This window comes from Mobula hypostoma, chromosome 5 (genome assembly GCF_963921235.1).
Source record: "Mobula hypostoma chromosome 5, sMobHyp1.1, whole genome shotgun sequence".
NCBI classification, from domain to species: domain Eukaryota; kingdom Metazoa; phylum Chordata; class Chondrichthyes; order Myliobatiformes; family Myliobatidae; genus Mobula; species Mobula hypostoma.
Genome location: NC_086101.1, coordinates 28,751,135 through 28,773,316, shown reverse-complemented (window position 1 = coordinate 28,773,316; position 22,182 = coordinate 28,751,135). Strand labels below are relative to the sequence as shown.

Genomic DNA, 22,182 nt, shown 5'->3' with positions numbered 1-22,182 from the left:
ATGTGACAATTTTATGTACAGTTTGTAACGAGTACTGGGATGATATTTTGATGGATCATTTGTGATTTTCTCTTTAAGGCAAGATATGTGTTTTACCTTCTGTTAAAAATATGGGCACTTTTTCTGGATTTTTAAGAAAATTGTTGATATGTATTAATATATATGTATATATATATCAACGTGTCTCCTGCCCCACTAGAGGCCCGAGTATACTTGACCACTGCTACACAGCAGTCAAGGATGCCTACCATTCTGTCCCATGACCTCACTTCGGAAAATCGGACCATCAGGCTGTACTCCTCCTCCCGGCTTACAAACAGAAACTGAAGCGGGAAGTCACGGTGTCAAAAGTGGTGTCGCGATGGACGGAGGAAACGGATGAGGTCCTCTGTGACTGCTTTGAATCGGTGGACTGGTTAGTATTCAAGGACTCGGCAGCTAACCTCGATGAGTATGCCTCAGCTGTCACGGACTTTATTTGGAAATGCACGGAGGACTGTGTGTCTCGCAAGACGATCCGGGTATTCCCTAACCGGAAACCTTGGATGAATTATGAGGTCAAGTCCCTTTTAAAGGCTGGAGCTGCGGCTTTTAGGTCCGGGGATACCAGTCGCTACATGGAATCCAGGAGTGAACTCCGGAAAGCCCTTAAGGGCACCAAGAGGCAATATCGAGCCAAGTTGGAAGCCAAGGCTAACCAAAGGGATGCCAGTAGACTATGGCAGGGTCTAAATGAGATCACTGGGCGCAAAGAAAAGGCTGGGAGTATCAATAACGGTGGCGCTTCTCCTCCTGATGAACTTAATGTATTCTACGCAAGATTCGAACAGAAGAGGAGCGTCCCGCTCCCTCCGGATGAACTGGACCTGGTGGCATCGAGATTCATCGTCACCGAGGAGGACATTAGAAGGGCCTTCCTGAAGATAAATCCAAGGAAGGTGACAGGCCCAGATGGCGTCCCAGGACGGGTTGTCCGGGCCTGTGCAAGCGAGCTAGCTGGAGTGTTTGCTGACATCTTCAACTGCTCCTTGCTTCAGTCTAAGATCGCCTCGTGTTTTAAGAAAGCAACGATAATCCCAGTGCCGAAGAAGAGCAAGGTGGCATGCCTGAATGACTATCGACCTGTGGCTCTGACTTCAATTGCTATGAAGTGCTTCGAGAGATTGGTTTTGGCACACATCAACCACAGCCTACCGGTCAACCTCGACGCTTTGCAATTCGCCTACTGGAGCAACAGGTCAGCGGCAGATGCCATCTCTCTGGCCCTAAATTCCTCCTTAGAACACCTGGAGAATAAAGATGCATACGTAAGGCTCCTTTTCATTGACTACAGCTCTGCCTTTAATACCATCATTCCAAATAAACTGATTCCTAAGCTGCAGAACCTGGGCCTTGGCACTCAGATCTGCAGCTGGATCTTCAACTTCCTCACAGACAGGACCCAGGCTGTAAAAATAGGGGACAAGCTCTCCTCTACAATCACTCTGAGCACTAGTACCCCACAAGGCTGTGTACTCAGCCCCCTGCTGTACTCACTGTACACCCATGATTGTGTAGCCAAGTTTCCATCAAACTCAATATATAAGTTTGCTGGTGACACCACAATTGTAGGCCGTATCTCGGGTAATGATGAGTTTGAGTACAGAGAGGAAATTAAGAACCTGGTGGCATGGTGTGAGGACAATAACCTATCCCTCAATGTCAGCAAGACGAAGGAATTGGTTGTTGACTTCAGAAGGAGTAGCGGACTGCATGACCCAATTTACATCGGTGGTGCGCAAGTGGAACAGGTCAAAAGCTTTAAGTTCCTCGGGGTCAATATCACAAGTGACCTGACTTGGTCCATCCAAGCAGAGTTCACTGCCAAGAAGGCCCACCAGTGCCTTTACTTCCTGAGAAAACTAAAGAAATTTGGCCTGTCCCCTAAAAACCCTCACTAATTTTTATGGAGGCAGAGTAGAGAGAATTCTTCTAGGGTGCATCACAACCTGGTATGGAAGTTGTCCTGTCCAAGACCGAAAGAAGCTGCAGAAGATCGTGAACATGGCGCAGCACATCACACAAAGTGATCTTCCGTCCGTGGACTCACTTTACACCGCACGCTGTCGGAGCAGTGCTGCCAGGATAATCAAGGCCACGACCCACCCAGCTAACGGACTTTTCGTCCCTCTTCCCTCCGGGAGAAGGTTCAGGAGCTTGAAGACTTGGATGGCCAGATTTGGGAACAGCTCCTTTCCAACTGTAATAGGTGGCCATTTAATCAGTGGGAGAAATGAGTAATGAAGTGGTGATAGAGGGCAGCATAATGAAGGGGACAGGCGGTGTTTGCTGCTGCAAAGATACAGAACACCAAAGGCTTTGCTAGGGTAAGGATCTTCCTTTCTGAGCTGGAGCGAAACTTGGTAATGGAAGGGAATGATCCAGTTGTTGTGGTCCAAGTGGGCACTTATCCCACCGACAGGCCGGGGTAAGGTTTGCTGAGGGAATGTGAAAAATCTGAGGTACAATTTAAAAGAAAAATAGTCGGTGATAATTAACGCAATACAAACAAAATGCTGGAGAAACTCAGCAGGGGAGGCAGCATCTATGAAAAGAGTAAACAGCTAACTTTTTCGGGCTGACACCCTCCATCAGGACTGGAAAGGAAGGGGATAAGTCAGAATAAGAATTCCCCTTTTCTGTCGCTATATCCTCCCCGCCCCCACTCCTGCCAGACTCTGGATTTCTCCCGCTCTCTCTGCCAGGCCCTGCACCTGACTGTGAGCTGTCGTTGGTGGAACTTGTGACGATCGTCCTTATGTTCCATTACACTGACATAAATTTATGTTCTTGTTCCTTGTATTCTTACCGAACGGAATCTCTTTGTGCTCCTTTGAATTAAATCATCCTTGTTATTATATGCCTATCTTACAACCCTGTATGTCTTCTGGAGATTGTGATAAATGTTCACAGTATTCACAGCTGTATTGTGTTCACTTTACATCATGTTCATTTATGGTATGAATTCAGAGAAATAACTGCATTATTTGTTTTCTCTGAGTGGAAGCAAGAAGCACAGAGACTGGTACTGATGTTAGTAAACATTTTATTACTTGATTGAACAACTACACGCTAAAGCTCACACTGCAGGGGAAAATTTCACCTTGTTCCAGAAGGGATATGGAAGTAGTTGTTCGACATTTTCATCATGTTTCCCATTTTTCCATGGCTTCACTTCCTCTCTCCCACTTTCTGATGTGTGCCATTCTCCCACATTTCCCATTACTTCCCTCCTCTGCCTGTTGCTTCTCTTCCCCTCCACACCCCATCTCTCGCACTCTCTGTCCCCACTCTTCCTCTCCTTCACTCCCTCTGTTTCTCCACATTCTCTTTCTCACCTTACCTGTTACACTGATCTCTGCTTCTCCCTCACCTCATCACCATTCCCATTTCGACACACTCACCTCGTTCTGCATAGCCTGATCAGTATTTGGCAGGTGTGTTCATTTTCCTTGAATTTCAGTCTCTGGTGACCCAACATATTTCTCCTGGAACAAGATGCTCTCTTCCCAGCAAATAGGTCTGAGCTTGCACAGATGGTCCATTAATCAATCCTACTACATCTATAATTTTTAATTTGATTATCAACTGCTATTGGAGTAAGCAATATATTTATGGTAATTCAAAATTTTTGAGGCTTGAATGCTTTAAAATGCAATAGCAACAAGGTTATTTAATCAGAAGAATGTCCATTGGAAAATCAGAGAATACTTCAAAATGCATTAATGGTTGGTTCAGGTGATGTATCACTGTCTTCATGTTGTTGTGATGGGATAGTCATAGATGTCCACTCTAAAATCTGACAAATGATAATCACGTAACACTTGAAGAATTAGAGTTGACGCACAATGTGTTCCACAAGGGTGAACGGCAAGAACAGCAAATCCAAAAGAACTTAGATGACAAGTGATCTGGAGGGTTGGATAAAAAGGAAGGATGTTGGCAAGAAGGCATATTAAAAATGAAGATACCCTTCACATGTGGAGAGGGTCAGTAACTTCAAATGCCTGAGGGTCACCATCCGAGTGGACTTGTCCTGGGCCCATTATATAAATGCAATTTGAAAGAAAGCACGACAGTGCCTCAACTTCCTTAGAAGGCTGCAGACATTCAGCATGACATCAGAAACCTTGACAAACTTCGAGAGATGTGTAGTGGAAGTGTATTGACTGGCTACATTACAGTCTGGTATGCGAACACCAATGCCTTTGAACAGAAAACCCTACAAAAGGTAATGGATTTGGCCCAGTACATAATGGGCAAATCTTTCTGAGCCATTGAGTACATCTATATGAAATGCTGTTGTAGGAAAGCAGTATCTATCATGTTATCTTGATATTCCATGCTCTCATTATTTATTGCTATTTTATTTGTAGTTGCATTTCAACAGTTTGTTGTCTTCTGTGCTCTTGCTCTTTCATTGATCCTGTTTACAGTTACTATTCTATAGATTTGCTGAATGTGCCTGCAGGAAAAAGAATCTCACCATTTTTTTATGTGTGTACTCCAATAATAAACTTTAATTTGAACAGATGTATCACTGGTATAGAGGGGAACATGAAAATGAAAAAGAAAGGAAAGCTAATGGAAAACCCCAAAGCATTTAATGAGCGTAGTAAGGGTAACCAGCAAATAAGTTGATTCCATTGGGAATCTCTTCATAGTGCATGTTATCATTGAAAAAGGCGTATTTGGTATCGTATAAAGTTTGAGGATTTATCTCCCCAAGGAACTAAGATGTATCCCAGTCTGTTATGTGGGGCATGTGATAGACTATTCTGGCCCCAGCAGAAATTTTTATTGTTAAACTACCCACAAGTGAAGAGAAAGGTGACCAAAGAGCTGGTAATGTGATAGTTGTATTCCAGAATAGCAGACCAGATCAAGCGGGGTAGGACAAGGATGTGAGGTTGTGCAGAAACAAAATCTGAATGACATGAATCATACATGCTTGCTAAGTTAGTGATTACTCATAGATTAACAAAAGAAGTATTACCAAAAAAAGACATTTGACCAATTGAGCAACATTTTGAAGAGGTAACAGAATGTATTGTAAAGGACAGTTTGGTTGTTGTTTGCCCATGTCTGATATTGTCAGAGACAATAAATCCAAAGGGTTAGAGCTCAGTGGATCCAGACCCAATTGCATAGATGTATGTCTCAGAGCGGCTGCAAAAAAATATCAAGGGAGGGTGAAATGCCAGAGGTCGAGGTGCACCATGGGACAATGACAGGCAGAAAGTGGGGGAGGGGGAAGAGATCCTGCACTGAGTACAGGGAGTCAGGGAAAATGCTGAAGAACAGAACTTCCAGGGTAGTAATCTCTGTCTTACTCCCAGTGCCACATGCTCGTCAGGGCAGCAATAGGATGATGGCACAGACAGATCAGTTCAGATTCCAAGATCATTAGGATCTCTTCTGCGGAAGGAATGAAAGAAACTTGTACAAAAATGATGGGTTACACCTAAACTCAAGGGGGACGAATATCCTCATGGGCAGGATTACTAGAGCTGTTGGGGACGGTAGGAACTAAACTGGCAAGGGGATGAGAATTGAGTGACAGGGCTGATGATGGGGCATTTGGTATACATGTCAATGTAGTGAGTAGTCAGACCTTGAGGGAGTCTGCAGAAGGACTTGGACAGGTTGAGAGATTGGGCAAATAAGTGTCATGTGGAAATGCAGTGAAGGGAAGTGAGTTGGTAGTAAAGAGGGTCCAGAGGAGAGTCACAAGAATGATTCTGGGAATGAAACGGTTAATCTACGAAGAGTGTTTGATAGCTCTGGGCCTGTACATGCTGAAGCTTAGAAGAATGAGGGGGATCTCACCAAAACCTATCAAATGTTGAAAGGTTTAGATAGAGTGGTTGTGAAGAGAATTGTTTCCTATAGTGGGGAAGTCTAGGGCCAGGCACGACAGCATCAGAATGGAGATGAGAAGGAATTTCTTTAGCTAGAGGGTGGTTAATCTGTGCAATTCATTGTCACAAATGGCCGTGTTTGTGAGTGGATGCCTGTGTCCAGCAGATAGTGAGCAGGGTAGTTTTTAGTGACATTGATATTGTTAAGTTGGTGAAATGGAAAGACGGATGGCAGGAAGAAAAAGTGATGATGTATGTTGGGAGGATGAATAAGGAGACGGTGTACACAATGAATGTAGGACCCCAGGGAATTTTAAGGAACAGGATAATCTTGTTCTTTCTGTCCAAGCATAATCACTAAAAGAACATGCAAATATGCTGGAGAGAGAAACAGTTAATATTTTGATTGCACAAGCTACATTTGCTCCAATGTTCAGACATTCCAAAGAAGAGCATCAAAAAATCTATTGCAGGTTGAGGGTATGAAACATTAACTGTTTCTCCCTCAGCAGACACTACTTGACCTGCTAAGCAGTTCCAGCATTTCCTGGTTTTTTCATTACAGATTTCCATCACACATTTATTTTTTTCTTAATTTATGAGCAAATGAGTGCATTAGTTGGGAAATGTCAGTGAGCAGGTTATGGGGAAAGTAGGAGAATGTGACAGACGCTGTTGATTTGTAAGTTAGCATTGGTTCAGTGAGCTTAATGGTTTCCTATATCATTTGATAACTTAAGTCTTATTTTATTTCTCCTACTTTATATTTTTCTGTGCTGAATTTCATGGAACACATCCATGCTCCACCCATCCCATGGGCGAGACTCTGACAGTAGTCAGAGAGAAGCATACAACTGGGAGAAAGTTTACCATCATTTCGTACAAGATCAGGGAATGTGCTGTCTGCCAACATGGAGAGAATAGGGATTGAAGGAGGAGTTGGTGGGGGTGGAGCTGTGAGTAGACTGTGTACAGGGGTAATAGAGGCTGCGATTCCAATGCTGTTTCCAAGGGATGGGACGTAGATGGGAAAGAGGAAGTAATGTGGCTAAATTCTCTGTCCACAGCTCCCATCATGTCTGAGGGAGGGCAGCATTGAGGTAAAACAATGTGGTCTTAAACACTGCGGGCAGATGTTGGAGAAGATGGAGGGTGAATTGCAATCAGCAGATTGTTTATCAGCTGGGTGAAACAACTGCTTCCCATTTTGGATATGGTTGCAATGTCTTCCAGTTATTTATTGGTAGAGAACCAATTAAAAATGATAGAAAGGTTTTTTGTAACCCAGTTTCCAGTGCTTTTTTTTGACTCTGTTGGATTTTGCTTCTGTTCCTCTGATGACATATTCACATTGGTAACTTTCTCTATTAACTCTGCCCGTTCCTTGACCTCCCTCAGTGCCTGAATTCTGTCCAGAAACCCAGGCTTGGCCTCTTCTTTCTCAGACTGAATCAGGAGCTCAATATAAGCTGGGGTGGATAACGGATTTGGTCTCAGAGCTATCTCTTCAAGTCTCCTAATGCTGATGGATAATTGTTCAATAAACTCCAACACAACATTCTGAACCACAACAAACTCTTGCTGAAGGCTCTCCATGATATTCTGCTGAGTCATCTTCTCACCATAGGCCATCTCATAATTTCTTTTCAGCTCATCGTATGTTCTCTTCTCCTTTTTGGTTACATAGTCAAACTTGTATTTCTGGTTGAAGTGAACACTCCAGACACATTTTTGGGGACAGACTTTGCATTTCCCATCCCTATTCATTGCTGCACACCCAGATTTTTCTGCATCATTTGCAATCATACAGGGATAGTGACAGGTGAAGCGACATTTTTGACAGTTGGTTATGTAATGGCCTGTTCTGCTGATATCTTCCTGTACAGGAACTGTAATTTCAATCTCATACTCAAAGTCTTTATTTGCTTCCAGCTCAGTCTGGTGTTGGTTCAGAACTTGTTGTGTTTTCCTGAGTTCCTCCAGTTTGGTCAGGCCAACTCTGATCTGAACCTGCAACCCCTCCACTGCAGTCTCCAGCTGCTTACGTTCCATCAAAACCTCTCTGGTCAAAGATAAACTTTTTGTTTCCATCTTGTTCAGAGCCCGAAAGAATTTCTTCATACTGTTTTCTCCCATCTTCCAGAACATTGCATCAAAATTATCATCATGCTCTTCTTCACTGTCATCAGAAGTATCCTTATCGGCAGCTTTTCTAGATGCCATACACTGGGCAAACACAACTGAATTGTTAAACTTGAAGTGAACTGGCATACCATTTTTATCTTTGGGACATGGTACCTCTGCTACCTTCAAAGCCTCCAGAACAGGGGGAGGCTGTCCATCTGCAAATGTCACCAATATCTGAACATTCTCTTCAATATCTTTGCCAAAAACGGAAAGAATTGAATCAAAGATATATTTCTGTGTGTGTGTCAGGCGAGCCAAAGAGGCTTGAACAACAAAACACACAGCATCAATTTGATCAACACCCTGTGGGGAGGTGAAAAACTCTCGGATGTTCTCAGTGATCAAGTGATCTCGGCTTATTCCCCTGGTGTCTCCAAATCCTGGTGTATCGATGATAGTCAGAGAGTAATCAATTTTAAATCCTACCTGATGGTGGAGTTCGTAGGCAGTGATGGAGGATGTCTGACTTTCAGCCTGGGATTTTCCTGTCTCTTCATCTATTAACTTGTATCTGAAGTAATCTTTCCATTCCACGCCCAAGATGTAGTTGATCATCCCATTGATGAGGGTCGTCTTTCCTGACCCAGTTGCTCCCAGAACCATAATTGTCTTCATTCTATGTTTTGTACTGGGTTTTCCAAAGGAGCATTTCACAAGCTGTTTTGTATGATCAAATATCTTCTCCTTTAGGTTGAGTTTATAAATGGAAGGGTTTCCTTTGGATATCACTGGAGATCTGCTCAAAAGTTTCTGGGCTATTCTGTTTGGTGCATTTACTGTTTCTAATAAAAGCTCATCACTTGCTGCACTGCAACCTGCTTCCCCACAGTCAGCAGACACTCGGACTCTGTACTTTCTCTTTGGTTTCAATCCCTTTAGCTCACAGTGACATTGTCTATCATTTGTCCTCACTTCCTTCCATAATCCACACTCCATTTTGGACCCAACTGTTGTCTCTTCTTTATAATCAATTTTGTACTTAATGATTCTAACACCATCTCCAATCTGTTTTGGAATGTCCCAAGTCAGAGTGGCAATTGGTGAACGATATTGGAAGGCCAGTTGACCAGGTGGACTTGTAGGACAAGTGATGTACCGAGAGCTGTCACTGGCCTTGCTGACACCTGCCTTAGACACAGCTCTGTATTGGAAATTATACTTCCTGTATGGCTGCAGCCCAGATAGTGTGAAGGACCGGGATTTATCAGGTGTAACCACAGATGTCCATCCCTCCTGCTGGGGGCCCTGGTAATCTACTCTGTAACCCACAATCTCACCGGCACCGTATCTGGGTGGATGTAACTGCAGAGTCACACTGTCATGTGTTGTTTGACTAAATTTAGGTCTCTCTGGCTGTGATGGGGGTTCAAAGCATGGGTTCTCCAGAGACCCTCCCCGATACAGGTAAATAGCTGATCCTGTTTGACTGCCATCCTTCACAGACGCAACAAGAAATTTTATTTTCCCATCTGCTTTGTTGGCTGTGGCAAAGTCCAGGAATAATTGAGAATTTTCCTCCATTTTATGGGACACAGACTGTTGGCAAAACCACTGCTTGCTGTGTCGTGTCGCACAGGCCCCAGTAGGAGTTGGTGACTGCATTTTCTGATCTGTGAGAGATTGGAGGTAGTTCTTTGCCTCTGACAGATAGAGATCATCCTGACGCAGTGATGTAAATGTGAAGCAGACCACATAGTCTATTGTTGGATCCATCAGCTCATCATCCAACTCTGTCTTTGATTTCACCAAAGGTATATCTTCAAATATCCTGAGGTAATGTCCCACTGCCTTCATCTCCTGTTCCTTATCATCCAACCATGTGACCAGTGACTGCTGACTGAATGGTGACAGTTCCCTGTTCTTCAGTATATCCACCAGTAAACCTTCCTTTTCTTTACCTCTCCGGATAGATAGCAAAACTCCTGCTAAAGTCCCCTGGAAAACCAGTTTGTATTCCAAGCACAGCTCTCTGAATTGTTTTGTCCCATCTCCAATCTCGGGAAACTGAATGGAGACCCTGTCTTTCAGCATATCATTGCATCTCATCACTGCCTCACTGAGCTGTTCCAGGACACGCTGGCAGTGACTGATCAAACCCACACTTATCTCCCTCACCACCTGAGCAGCTTTTGAGTTTAGTTTACTGAGTGGATAAAGTGTGACTCTCATAGGCACTGAATTCTCCCCACCTGATCCCAGTAAGCTTGGGAGGCTTGCATAGGTACTGATGGCATCTTGGAATGTGGTGGGATTGTTCTTCAGTGAGAAATCACCATAAAAGGTGCAGCTAAATTTCTCAGAATTAGACTTCTGCTCTTCCGTCATTTTCAGTGAGTCTTCCCCCTGAACTGCAAACTCAGGGAGATGTGTAATTATTGCTTCCATATTACGCTGGATGTTCTGCAGTTTCTCTGCTGGAGAGACCATTTGATCAAACACAAAGAAAGCCTGAGCCCCATACAGCACTGCTGTAACGACGTGGGTTGCCAACCCCTCGTCAAACACACTCGAGTCACTGATGTTCAGCTTCCTCAAGTGGCTCATTATCAGCTGTTCAAAGCTGGTTGTTGTTTTGTACTGAAGGGTAACTCGTGCCTGTTGTTTTGATTCCTTTGTGTCAGTGAGATATTTTGCTGATCCTTTCACCTCCACTGCACCACTCAGCAGACTTGCTTTCAGTGATTCCGACACATTGAGTGCGGCAACTTTCTTCTCCATGGAGTCTGATGTGATGATGTGAAACTCAGTGCTGGGATGATCCCGACTACTGAGGTTGTTTTGCAGTGTCTGTGAATCCCACAAGGTGATGTCTATGGAATGAAACAACAGAAAACAGTCAAATTAAGTTCAGTTGTGCAAATGAAGTAAATGATGAATGATTTCCTGCAAAGGCTGTATTTTGGCCATAAGACATAGGAGAAGAATTAGGCCATTCATCAACTCTGCTCCTCCACCTGACCATGGCTGATTTATTATCTCCGTCAGCCCCATCTCCTGCCTTCCCTAATCATTGATGCCCTAAACTATCAATCTCCAATTTAAATATACCCAACATGGCCTCCACAGCTATCTCTCTGAATTTCACAGATTCACCAACCTCTGCTGAAAAAAGCTCATTGTTCTAAAAGACGTCCTTGTATTCTGAGACTTGCCTCTGCTCCTTGCCTCTCCCATTATTAGTAATATCCTCACTCCATCTCAGCATTAAATACTTCATATGCTTCCAAGAGATCATCCCTCATCCATCTAAACTCCAGCAGTTACAGGCACATTACCATCAAATGCTCTTCATATGTTAACCCTTTGATTTCCAGAATCATTCTTGTGAGCCTCCTCCAGACATTTCTAGCACCAGTATATCCTTACTTGGATAAGGAGCCAAAACCACTTACAATACTCCAAGTACAGTTTGGCCAATGCCTTATAAAGCCTGAATATTGTTATGTTTATGTTCTAGCCTCTTGAAATGAATGGTAATTTTGCATTTGCCTTCCTTACTACCAACTTAACCTGAAAGTTAACCTTTAAGGAATCCTGCACTAAGATTCCCAACTCTCTTTGTACCTCTGATTTCTGAATTTCCTCCATGGTTAGAAACCAGTCTATGCCTTAATTCCTTACAGCCAAATGCATGAACATACACTTCCTTGCTCTGTATTCCATACACCACTTCTTTGTTCATTTTCTTCATCTGTCCATGTCCTTCTGCAGACTTCCTGCTTCCCGAACTCCACCAACCTTTATATCATCTGCAAACATGGCCACAAGGTTATCAATTCCACCAACCAGATCACTGACATACAGTATAACGTGAAAACAAATGGTCCCAATACTGGCCCCTGAGAACAATACTTATCACGGGAATCCCCTTTATTCCCATTCTTTTCCTCTTGCCTGTGAGCCACTCATCAGCCAGTCATTGACACAGTTTACCATGTGTTCTTCTTTAGCAGCCTCATGTGCAGTACCTTATCAGTGACCTTCTGAAATTGTAAGTAAACAACATCCACTGACTCGCATTTGTCTATCTTTCCTGTTATTTTCTCAAAGAATTACAACAGATTTTTCACGGAAGATATTCCATTAAGGAAACCATGCTCTCTTTGACCTATTTTATCATGTGCCTTCAAGTACCTTGAAACCTCCTATTTATAGATGGATTCCATCATTTTGCCAACCATGGTCATCGTTAGTCAGTCTAACTGGCCAATAATTTTCTGTCTTTTGCCTCCCTCCCTTCTCAAAGAGTGGAGTGTCATTTGCAAGTTTCCAGACCTCCCAATCCATTCCAGAATCTAGTCAATCCAGGTGACATCTACTTTCAGACCTTTCACCTTCCCAAGCAGCTATTCCTTACAGTAGAGACTGCGGTCACTTCTGCCACTTGACACACTCAAATTTCTGGCAGACTTCTTGTGTCTTCCACAGTGAAGAACTGACCAAAATACTCATAGAGTTTCTCCACCATTTGTTTGTCTCCCTCTGCTACCTCACCAGCATTATTTTCCAGTGGTCTCATATCCACTCTTGCCTCTACGGTTTATAAATCTGTAAAAAAGAACCTTTTTGGGATCCTCTTTTGTATTATTGGCTAGCTTACCTTCATATTTCATCTTCTCTCCTTATTGGTCTTTCAGGTGACTTATATTGGTTTTTGAAAGCTTCCCACTGTATATTATATCATCTCTTTTGTGCTGTCTTTGACTTTGCTTCTCAATGTGCTTCTTTTTGAGGATCAGCCAATCCTGTGCCTTCCGAATTACTTCTAGAAACTCCAGTCATTGTTGCTCTGGTGTCATTCTTGCTCATGTTCCCCTTCCCATCATCTTTGACTAGCTCCTCTTCTATACCTCTCTAGTTCCCTTTACTCCACTCTAATATTGATATATTTTATATTAGCTTCTCCCTCTCAAACTGAGGGTGTATTCTATCATATTATGATCACCACCTCTTAAATATTCCGTTACATTGAGTTCCCTAATCAAATCCATTCCATTACACATTTTCTAATCCAGAATAACCTTTTTCCTTGCGGGCTTGACCACAAGCTGCTCTGAAAGCCTTCTCATATGCATCCTAAAATGTTTTTCTTCTGGTCCAGCACAAACCTAAATTTCCCAATTTCTGCATATTAAAAATCTCATTACCATCATAGCATTGTCCTTTTTTTTACACGCCTTTTCTATCTCACCATTTGTACCCCACACCCTGGCTACAGTTCAGAGGCCGGTATATAACTCCCAACAGGGTCTTTTTATACTTACAGTATCTTACATCTACTCACCTGGGTTTCTACATCTTCTTATCATATGTCACTTCTCTCTCTGAATTTTACTTGATTTTTTTTAAACCAACAGACACCCCACGACTTCTCCCTACCTACCTGTCTTTTCAATATGATATGTATTCTCCGATGTTAAGCTCCCAGCTATGATCTTTTTCCAGCCTCGAATCAGTGATGTACACAACATAATGACAACCAATTTCTAACTCCACTACAAGATCATCCACCTTATTACCTATACTGAGCTGGATACATTCAAATATAAAATATGCAGTCCTGTATTCACCACCCTGTTCATTTTTTTCATGTTAGTTTCTTATCCTTAATAAACTTTTTGTGATTTGCTAGGACCTGGCATAACCTAGAGGAACCCAGTCCATCAGAGCACTTCCATGTTTCCCCAATATGGGGCCAATGTTCCACGTGTTCAAGCAACACACATCAAAGTTGCTGGTGAACGCAGCAGGCCAGGCAGCATCTCTAGGAAGAGGTACAGTCGACGTTTCAGGCCGAGACCCTTCATCAGTAATAACTGAAGGAAGAGTTAGTAAGAGATTTGAAAGTGAGAGGGGGAGGGGGGATCCAAAATGATAGGAGAAGACAGGAGGGGGAGAGATGGAGCCAAGAGCTGGACAGGTGATTGGCAAAGGGGATATGAGAGGATCATGGGACAGGAGGTCCGGGGAGAAAGACAAGGGGGGGGGAACAGAGGATGGGCAAGGGGTATAGTCAGAGAGACAGAGGGAGAAAAAGGAGAGTGAGAGAAAGAATGTGTGTATAAAAATAAATAACGGATGGGGTACGAGGGGGAGGTGGGGCATTAGCGGAAGTTAGAGAAGTCGATGTTCATGCCATCCGGTTGGAGGCTACCCAGATGGAATATAAAGTGTTGTTCCTCCATCCTGAGTGTAGCTTCATCTTTACAGTAGAGGAGGCCGTGGATGGACATGTCAGAATGGGAATGGGATGTGGAATTAAAATGTGTGGTCACTGGGAGATCTTGCTTTCTCTGGCGGACAGAGCGTAGGTGTTCAGCAAAGCGGTCTCCCAGTCTGCGTCGGGTCTCGTCAATATACAGAAGGCCACATCGGGAGCACCGGACGCAGTGTATCACACCAGCTGACTCACAGGTGAAGTGTTGCCTCACCTGGAAGGACTGTTTGGGGCTCTGAATGGTAGTGAGGGAGGAAGTGTAAGGGCATGTGTAGCACTTGTTCCACTTACATGGATAAGTGCCAGGAGGGAGATCAGTGGGGAGGGATGGGGGGGACGAATGGACAAGGGAGTCACGTAGGGAGCGATCCCTCTGGAAAGCAGAGCGGGCGGGGAGGGAAAGATGTGCTTAGTGGTGGGATCCCGTTGGAGGTGGTGGAAGTTGCGGAGAATAATATGTTGGACCCGGAGGCTGGTGGGGTGGTAGGTGAGGACCAGGGGAATGCTATTCCTAGTGGGGCGTTGGGAGGATGGAGTGAGAGCAGATGTGTGTGAAATGGGGGAGATGCGTTTGAGAGCAGAGTTGATAGAAACATAGAAACATAGAAAATAGGTGCAGGAGTAGGTCATTTGGCCCTTCGAGCCTGCACCGCCATTTATTATGATCATGGCTGATCATCCAACTCAGAACCCCGCCCCAGACTTCCCTCCATACCCCCAGATCCCCGTAGCCACAAGGGCCATATCTAACTCCCTCTTAAATATAGCCAATGAACTGGCCTCAACTGTTTCCTGTGGCAGAGAATTCCACAGATTCACCACTCTCTGCGTGAAGAAGTTTTTCCTAATCTCGGTCCTAAAAGGCTTCCCCTTTATCCTCAAACTGTGGCCCCTTGTTCTGGACTTCCCCAACATCGGGAACAATCTCCCTGCATCTAGCCTGTCCAATCCCTTTAGGATTTTATACGTTTCAATCAGATCCCCCCTCAATCTTCTAAATTCCAACGAGTACAAGCCCAGTTCATCCAGTCTTTCTTCATATGAAAGTCCTGCCATCCCAGGAATCAATCTGGTGAACCTTCTTTGTACTCCCTCTATGGCAAGGATGTCTTTCCTCAGATTAGGGGACCAAAACTGCACACAATACTCCAGGTGTGGTCTCACCAAGGCCTTGTACAACTGCAGTAGTACCTCCCTGCTCCTGTACTCGAATCCTCTTGCTATAAATGCCAGCATACCATTCGCCTTTTTCACCGCCTGCTGTACCTGCATGCCCACTTTCAATGACTGGTGTATAATGACACCCAGGTCTCATCACACCTCCCCTTTTCCTAATCGGCCACGATTCAGATAATAATCTGTTTTCCTATTTTTGCCACCAAAGTGGATAACTTCACATTTATCCACATTAAATTGAATCTGCCATGAATTTGCCCACTCACCCAACCTGTCCAAGTCACTCTTCATCCTCTTAGCATCCTCCTCACAGCTAACACTGCCACCTAGTTTCGTGTCATCCGCAAACTTGGAGATGCTGCATTTAATTCCCTCATCCAAGTCATTAATATATATTGTAAACAACTGGGGTCCCAGCACTGAGCCTTGTGGTACCCCACTAGTCACAGCCTGCCATTCTGAAAAGGTCCCATTTATTCCCACTCTTTGCTTCCTGTCTGCTAACCAATTCTCTATCCACATCAATACCTTACCCCCAATACCGTGTGCTTTAAGTTTGCACACTAATCTCCTGTGTGGGACCTTGTCAAAAGCCTTTTGAAAATCCAAATATACCACATCCACTGGTTCTCCCCATCCACTCTACTAGTTACATCCTCAAAAAATTCTATGAGATTCGTCAGACATGATTTTCCTTTCACAAATCCATGCTGACTTTGTCCGATGATTTCACTGCTTTCCAAATGTGCTGTTATCACATCTCTGATAACTGACTCCAGCAGTTTCCCCACCACCGACGTTAGGCTAACCGGTCTATAATTCCTCGGTTTCTCTCTCCCTCCTTTTTTAAAAAGTGGGGTTACATTAGCCACCCTCCAATCCTCAGGAACTAGTCCAGAATCTAACGAGTTATGAAAAATTATCACTAATGCATCCACTATTTCTTGGGCTACTTCCTTAAGCACTCTAGGATGCAGTCCATCTGGCCCTGGGGATTTATCTGCCTTCAATCCCTTCAATTTACCTAACACCACTTCCCTACTAACATGTATTTCGCTCCGTTCCTCCATCTCACTTGTCCCTCTGTCCCCTACTATTTCTGGAAGATTATTTATGTCCTCCTTAGTGAAGACAGAACCAAAGTAATTATTCAATTGGTCTGCCATGTCCTTGCTCCCCATAATCAATTCACCTGTTTCTGTCCGTAGGGGACCTACATTTGTCTTTACCAGTCTTTTCCTTTTTACATATCTATAAAAGCTTTTACAGTCAGTTTTTATGTTCCATGCCAGTTTTCTCTCATAATCTTTTTTCCCCTTCCTAATTAAGCCCTTTGTCCTCCTCTGCTGAACTCTGAATTTCTCCCAGTCCTCAGGTGAGCCACTTTCTCTGGCTAATTTGTATGCTTCTTCTTTGGAATTTATACTATCCCTAATTTCTCTTGTCAGCCACGGGTGCACTACCTTCCTTGATTTATTCTTTTGCCAAACTGGGATGAACAATTGTTGCAGTTCATCCATGCAACCTTTAAATACTTGCCATTGCAAATCCACCGTCAATCCTTTAAGTGTCATTTGCCAGTCTATCTTAGCTAATTCACGTCTCATACCTTCAAAGTTACCCCTCTTTAAGTTCAGAACCTTTGTTTCTGAATTAACTATAGTGGAGGAAGGGAAGCCCCTTTCTTTAAAAAAGGAGGATATCTCCCTCGTCCTGGAATGAAAAGCCTCATCCTGAGAGCAGATGCGGTGGAGACGGAGGAATTGCGAGAAGGGGATGGCATTTTTGCCAGAGACGGAGTGAGAAGAGGAATAGTCCAGATAGCTGTGAGAGTCAGTAGGCTTATAGTAGACATCAGTGGATAAGCTGTCTCCAGAGACAGAGACAGAAAGATCTAGAAAGGGGAGGGAGGTGTCGGAAATGGACCAGGTAAACTTGAGGGCAGGGTGAAAGTTGGAGGCAAAGTTAATAAAGTCAACGAGCTCAGCATGCGTGCAGGAAGCAGCGCCAATGCAGTCGTCGATGTAGCGAAGGAGAAGTGGGGGACAGATACCAGAATAGGCACGGAACATAGATTGTTCCACAAAGCCAACAAAAAGGCAGGCCTAGCTAGGACCCATATGGGTGCCCATAGCTACACCTTTAGTTTGGAGGAAGTGGGAGGAGCCAAAGGAGAAATTATTAAGAGTAAGGACTAATTCCGCTAGATGGAGCAGAGTGGTGGTAGAGGGGAACTGATTAGGTCTGGAATCCAAAAAGAAGTGGAGAGCTTTGAGACCTTCCTGATGGGGGATGGAAGTATATAGGGACTGGACATCCATGGTGAAAATAAAGCGTTGGGGACCAGGGAACTTAAAATCATCGAAAAGTTTAAGAGCGTGAGAAGTGTCACGAACATAGGTAGGAAGGGATTGAACAAGGGAGGATAAAACCGTGTCGAGGTATGCAGAAACAAGTTCGGTGGGGCAGGAGCAAGCTGAGACAATAGGTCTACCAGGACAGGCAGGTTTGTGGATCTTGGGTAGGAGGTAGAAACGGGAAGTGTGGGGTGTGGGAACTATAAGGTTGGTAGCAGTGGATGGGAGATCCCCTGAGCGGATAAAGTCGGTGATGGTGTGGGAGACAATGGCCTGGTGCTCCTTAGTGGGGTCATGATCGAGGGGTAAATAAGAGGAGGTATCCGCGAGTTGTCGCTGTGCCTCAGCAAGGTAGAGGTCAGTACGCTAGACTACAACAGCACCCCCCTTATCAGCGGGTTTTATAGTAAGGTTAGGATTAGTGCGGAGGGAGTGGAGAGCAGAGCGTTCAGAAGGAGTGAGGTTGGAATTGGAACAAGGTGTGGTGAAGTCGAGACAGTTGATGTCCCGTTGGCAGTTTCCACGAATTCAAACCCAGTGTCAAATTGCATATGGCTCAGGAAACAATCCGGAGATCATCATCTTTTTGATTCTGCCTTTTATTTCGTCACTAGCTGCTTAAATACCCACAACAGAACATCTTCCTTTGCTTCCACAAGAACCACAACTGGATCTTTCCTCTTCCACTCTAAATTCCTCTGCAGGTCAGTTGAGATGTTCTGAACCAGTGCACCAGGCAGACAACTCAGCCTTTGAGACTCTCAATAATTTTTGACAGAGAATTGTGTCTATTTAGAATGAATATATTGTTATGAACTGTAACGTTTAGAAATAAACCAGCAGGAATAGAGTTCGCACTGGAGTCTGGATTTGATGATAAAACCACTATCTTTATTTGTATCTACTTGTAGTATAGCAACTTAACCAAGATAAACAAAAGTTAACAGTGTCATGTGTATGTGTGTGTAAATATAACTCCCAAACTATTGCGCTCAGGGGAAAAAGGCTTAATGTCTGAGGTGGTAAAGTATTGAAGTTCAGTTCATCCACGGAATAAATGGTGAGAGAGAGATTTGTAATCCAGGGTAAAAGTAGAGAGAAGGCAATTACGTCGAATTCCACAGGTTCCACGATGGTAATTAATAGATACCAGTTGTCAGGGGGCGCTGTTGAGCCATGAGCAAGTAGGACACACCCTCCTGTAGCTCCGGCAGATTTGATATTAAAACTTCATTTACACAAAGTCAATTTGGGGTTTAGGGTGGCAAACGAAGGGAAGGTGCTCTTCAATACATACCAGACGGAGAAAGAGTGAAGGAGTGCACTACAAAATGCCGAGAAGAGGAAAGGCTAAGGCAGAGATGAACAAAGAAACAGGCCCAATTGACACCTCGGATCTCATGAGTGAGGACAACAGAGTATGGACAACAATGCAGTATTGGTGGCCGTAGAGTCGCTACATGCAGAACTAACGACAGTGAAGTCAGACATCTGTAAGAAAAAGTTGCAGAGGTAGCGGTCTCTGAGACATGAAATTGCTTCGTTGAAAGCGGAAAATGACACCGCGATCACCGCATCGAAAGCCCAGTTGAACACACAAGATCAAACTCTGAAAGAGATAGCGGAGCCAGCTAATGGAGCTTCAGACATGGTTGTGGAGTTGGAAAGCAAGGTGAAACGACTTTGTGGGCAAGTTGAACAACTTTATGAAAAATGCCTGGATTTAGGGAGACGTTCGAAACGACAGAATCTGAGAATTGTGGGCCTACAAGAGGGGAAGGAACATGGACAAGAGATTTCGTGGCACAGATGCCAAAAGAAGCTCCAAACCTGGAAGAAGCTCCGGTGATAGACCGAGCACATAGAGCACTTCGGACCCGCCCGGGGGGGGACGAGCCGCCGGGACACCTGATTGTGAGGGTCAATTATTGCCATGTATTTGAACATATAATGCAGAAGGCGAAAGGTACCAAGAATCTACAATATCAAGGACAAAGGATTCAGATCTTCAGAGACCTTCCATCCACGGTGGCTAAACGACGTGCAGCTTTCACACCAGTCAGGAGGTTGCTGCCGGATAGACCCAGAGTCAAGTTTGGCCTCCTCTATCCCGCGAAGCTACGAGTGACAATTAATTGAACCGAGGCAGTGTTTACAGATCCAGAAGAAGCTTGCCGGTATGTGGAACATCATTTGGGAAATGCTGAGAAGTGACTGTGCACAGTGAGAAGAAACCCCTTACAGAATGAAGATGCCCCAAGTAAAACTCCACGGTAGGAAATTGTGAACGTTTCAAACATTAATGAGGCCCTACCTCTAATCCCTGTAGAAAACAGGACTCTCTGAGTTATATTTGGATTGTACTATGTTGGATTAAGGCCCTATGAGTGCACAGATAGTAATAAGACTTGGTCTAAACTGGAGTACGTTGTTAATGGTAGACTTTCTGGTGCTAGAGTAAGTTATAGCTTTGAGAATCACACTTACTTTAACATCTCGATAATCTCTGTTTGCTAGTTTTTCTCAGTTTTTTCATTCCAATGCCAGATTTGGCTTTGTGACCATCTATATAACTGGGGAGCTACTAAATTGGTTCAGAGAAGTGTTAGAGATCAAGAAGTTATTCCTAGGGTTTTGACTAGGTGTATTTGTGTATGGAGATATGGATTTTTTTGATGGTTATTTCAAGCTTTCAAGGGTGATGAGAGTTGTCGGGGGAGGGAGGGACAGGGGTAAGGGAGTGCTGTTTAGGGTCCATTCATTTCTGATGAGCGGATAGATTTACAAGGTCCAGAACAGATCAAAAACATTATCGTACAGATGTTAAATACTGAGATGGTAGGAGGTCAGAGGACAAGAAATCGCATTACTTTTTGTTCCCGGGATTAATGAGCTGGTGAAAAGTGGTAAAGTGCTGTCTCACCTAAAATCGCTACAGGCCGATGTGATCTTCTTGCAGGAAACACATTTGAAGTATGAAGCTCACTGTAAAATTAGGGACAAGTGGATAGGCCAAGTATATTCCTCAAAGTTTCCAATGAAATCTAGAGGTGTGGCAATAATAATTCGCAGAAACGTTCCATTTCATCACCTAACAACAATAGCGGACAAGCAACACACATAAAAGTTGCTGGTGAACACAGCAGGCCAGGCAGCATCTCTAGGAAGAAGTACAGTTGATGTTTCAGGCCGAGACCCTTCGTCAGGACAATAGCGGACAAGGATGGGAGATATGATATAGTTATTGGGGAAATACAATCTATGCCAGTTACCTTACTGAATATCTACGGACCAAACTGGGATTACCTGGAATTTTTTAGATGAGTTCTAGGATTGATACCAGAGGTCTCCAGCACTAACCTAGTTACTGGAGGGGATATTAATTTTGTTCTGGATACATATTTAGACAGATCTTTCAATCAGAGGGCATTACCATCAAAGGCAAGTAACCTGCTGAAAACATACATAGACAATATGAATCTGTGTGAGATATGAAGACTATTCAACACAACAGGGAGGGAGTATTCATTCCACTCATAGAGTTCATATACCGGGATTGACTATTTCCTCCTTGATGGCAAAATACTGCCATAAGTCGATAACGTAAGATGTCATAATATTGTCATCTCAGACCACAGCCCTGTTACTTTTTCCACTGGAGCTGGGTGAATCGACGCAAATACATAGAAATTGGAGGTTTAATCCTCAGCTACTTACAAACCCAAAATTTTGTGAGTATTTAGAATTGCAAATTTTATTGTTTTTTGATACAGATGACAATAGTGAAATACCCCAGGACTACTATGGGAAACATTTAAACCTTATGTTAGAGGAAGTATAATTTCTTTTCAGTCTTCCCTAAAGAAACGTAGTAGAGCAGAACAAATAGAACCAGAAGAACAAATACGTAAACTAGACACGGAGAATGCGCAACGACCATTGGCAGAAAAAACAACAGAATTTCAGCATTAAAATACAAACTTTACCAAATACTCTCAGAAAGGATGTGCAAAGCCTTTATGGTTCCAAAACAGAATTTCTTTGAATTTGGTGATAGACCGCACAAATTGCTGGCAAGACAGCTACGCAAATTGGAAAGTGATCGGGCCATTCATAAAATTAAATCAGACTCGGGCACTCCGTTGATGTCAATCAAAGACATTAATCAAAGATTCCGTCAGTATTATGAAAAATTATACGCAGCTCAATCTAATGTACTGACGGGGAGCGTGCATACATTTCTAGACACCTGTAGGCTACCTTCACTCAATCTGATGGAGTGTCAGGCTTTGGAAGCAGAGATTACAAATGACGAAATAGTAAGAACAATAAGATCCCTGAAAAA

At 43.7% G+C, this 22,182-nt stretch overlaps 1 long non-coding RNA gene across 1 annotated transcript in view; it reads right to left on the bottom strand.

Annotated features, from left to right (window-relative positions):
• Positions 1-10,659: 10,659 nt before the first annotated feature.
• Positions 10,660-22,182, bottom strand: part of LOC134346168 (uncharacterized) — a 46,118-nt gene continuing 34,595 nt past the window's right edge. Inside the window, exon 3 of the long non-coding RNA XR_010017848.1 lies at positions 10,660-10,897. This is a non-coding gene — a long non-coding RNA (uncharacterized LOC134346168). The remainder of the gene's footprint in view (positions 10,898-22,182) is intronic.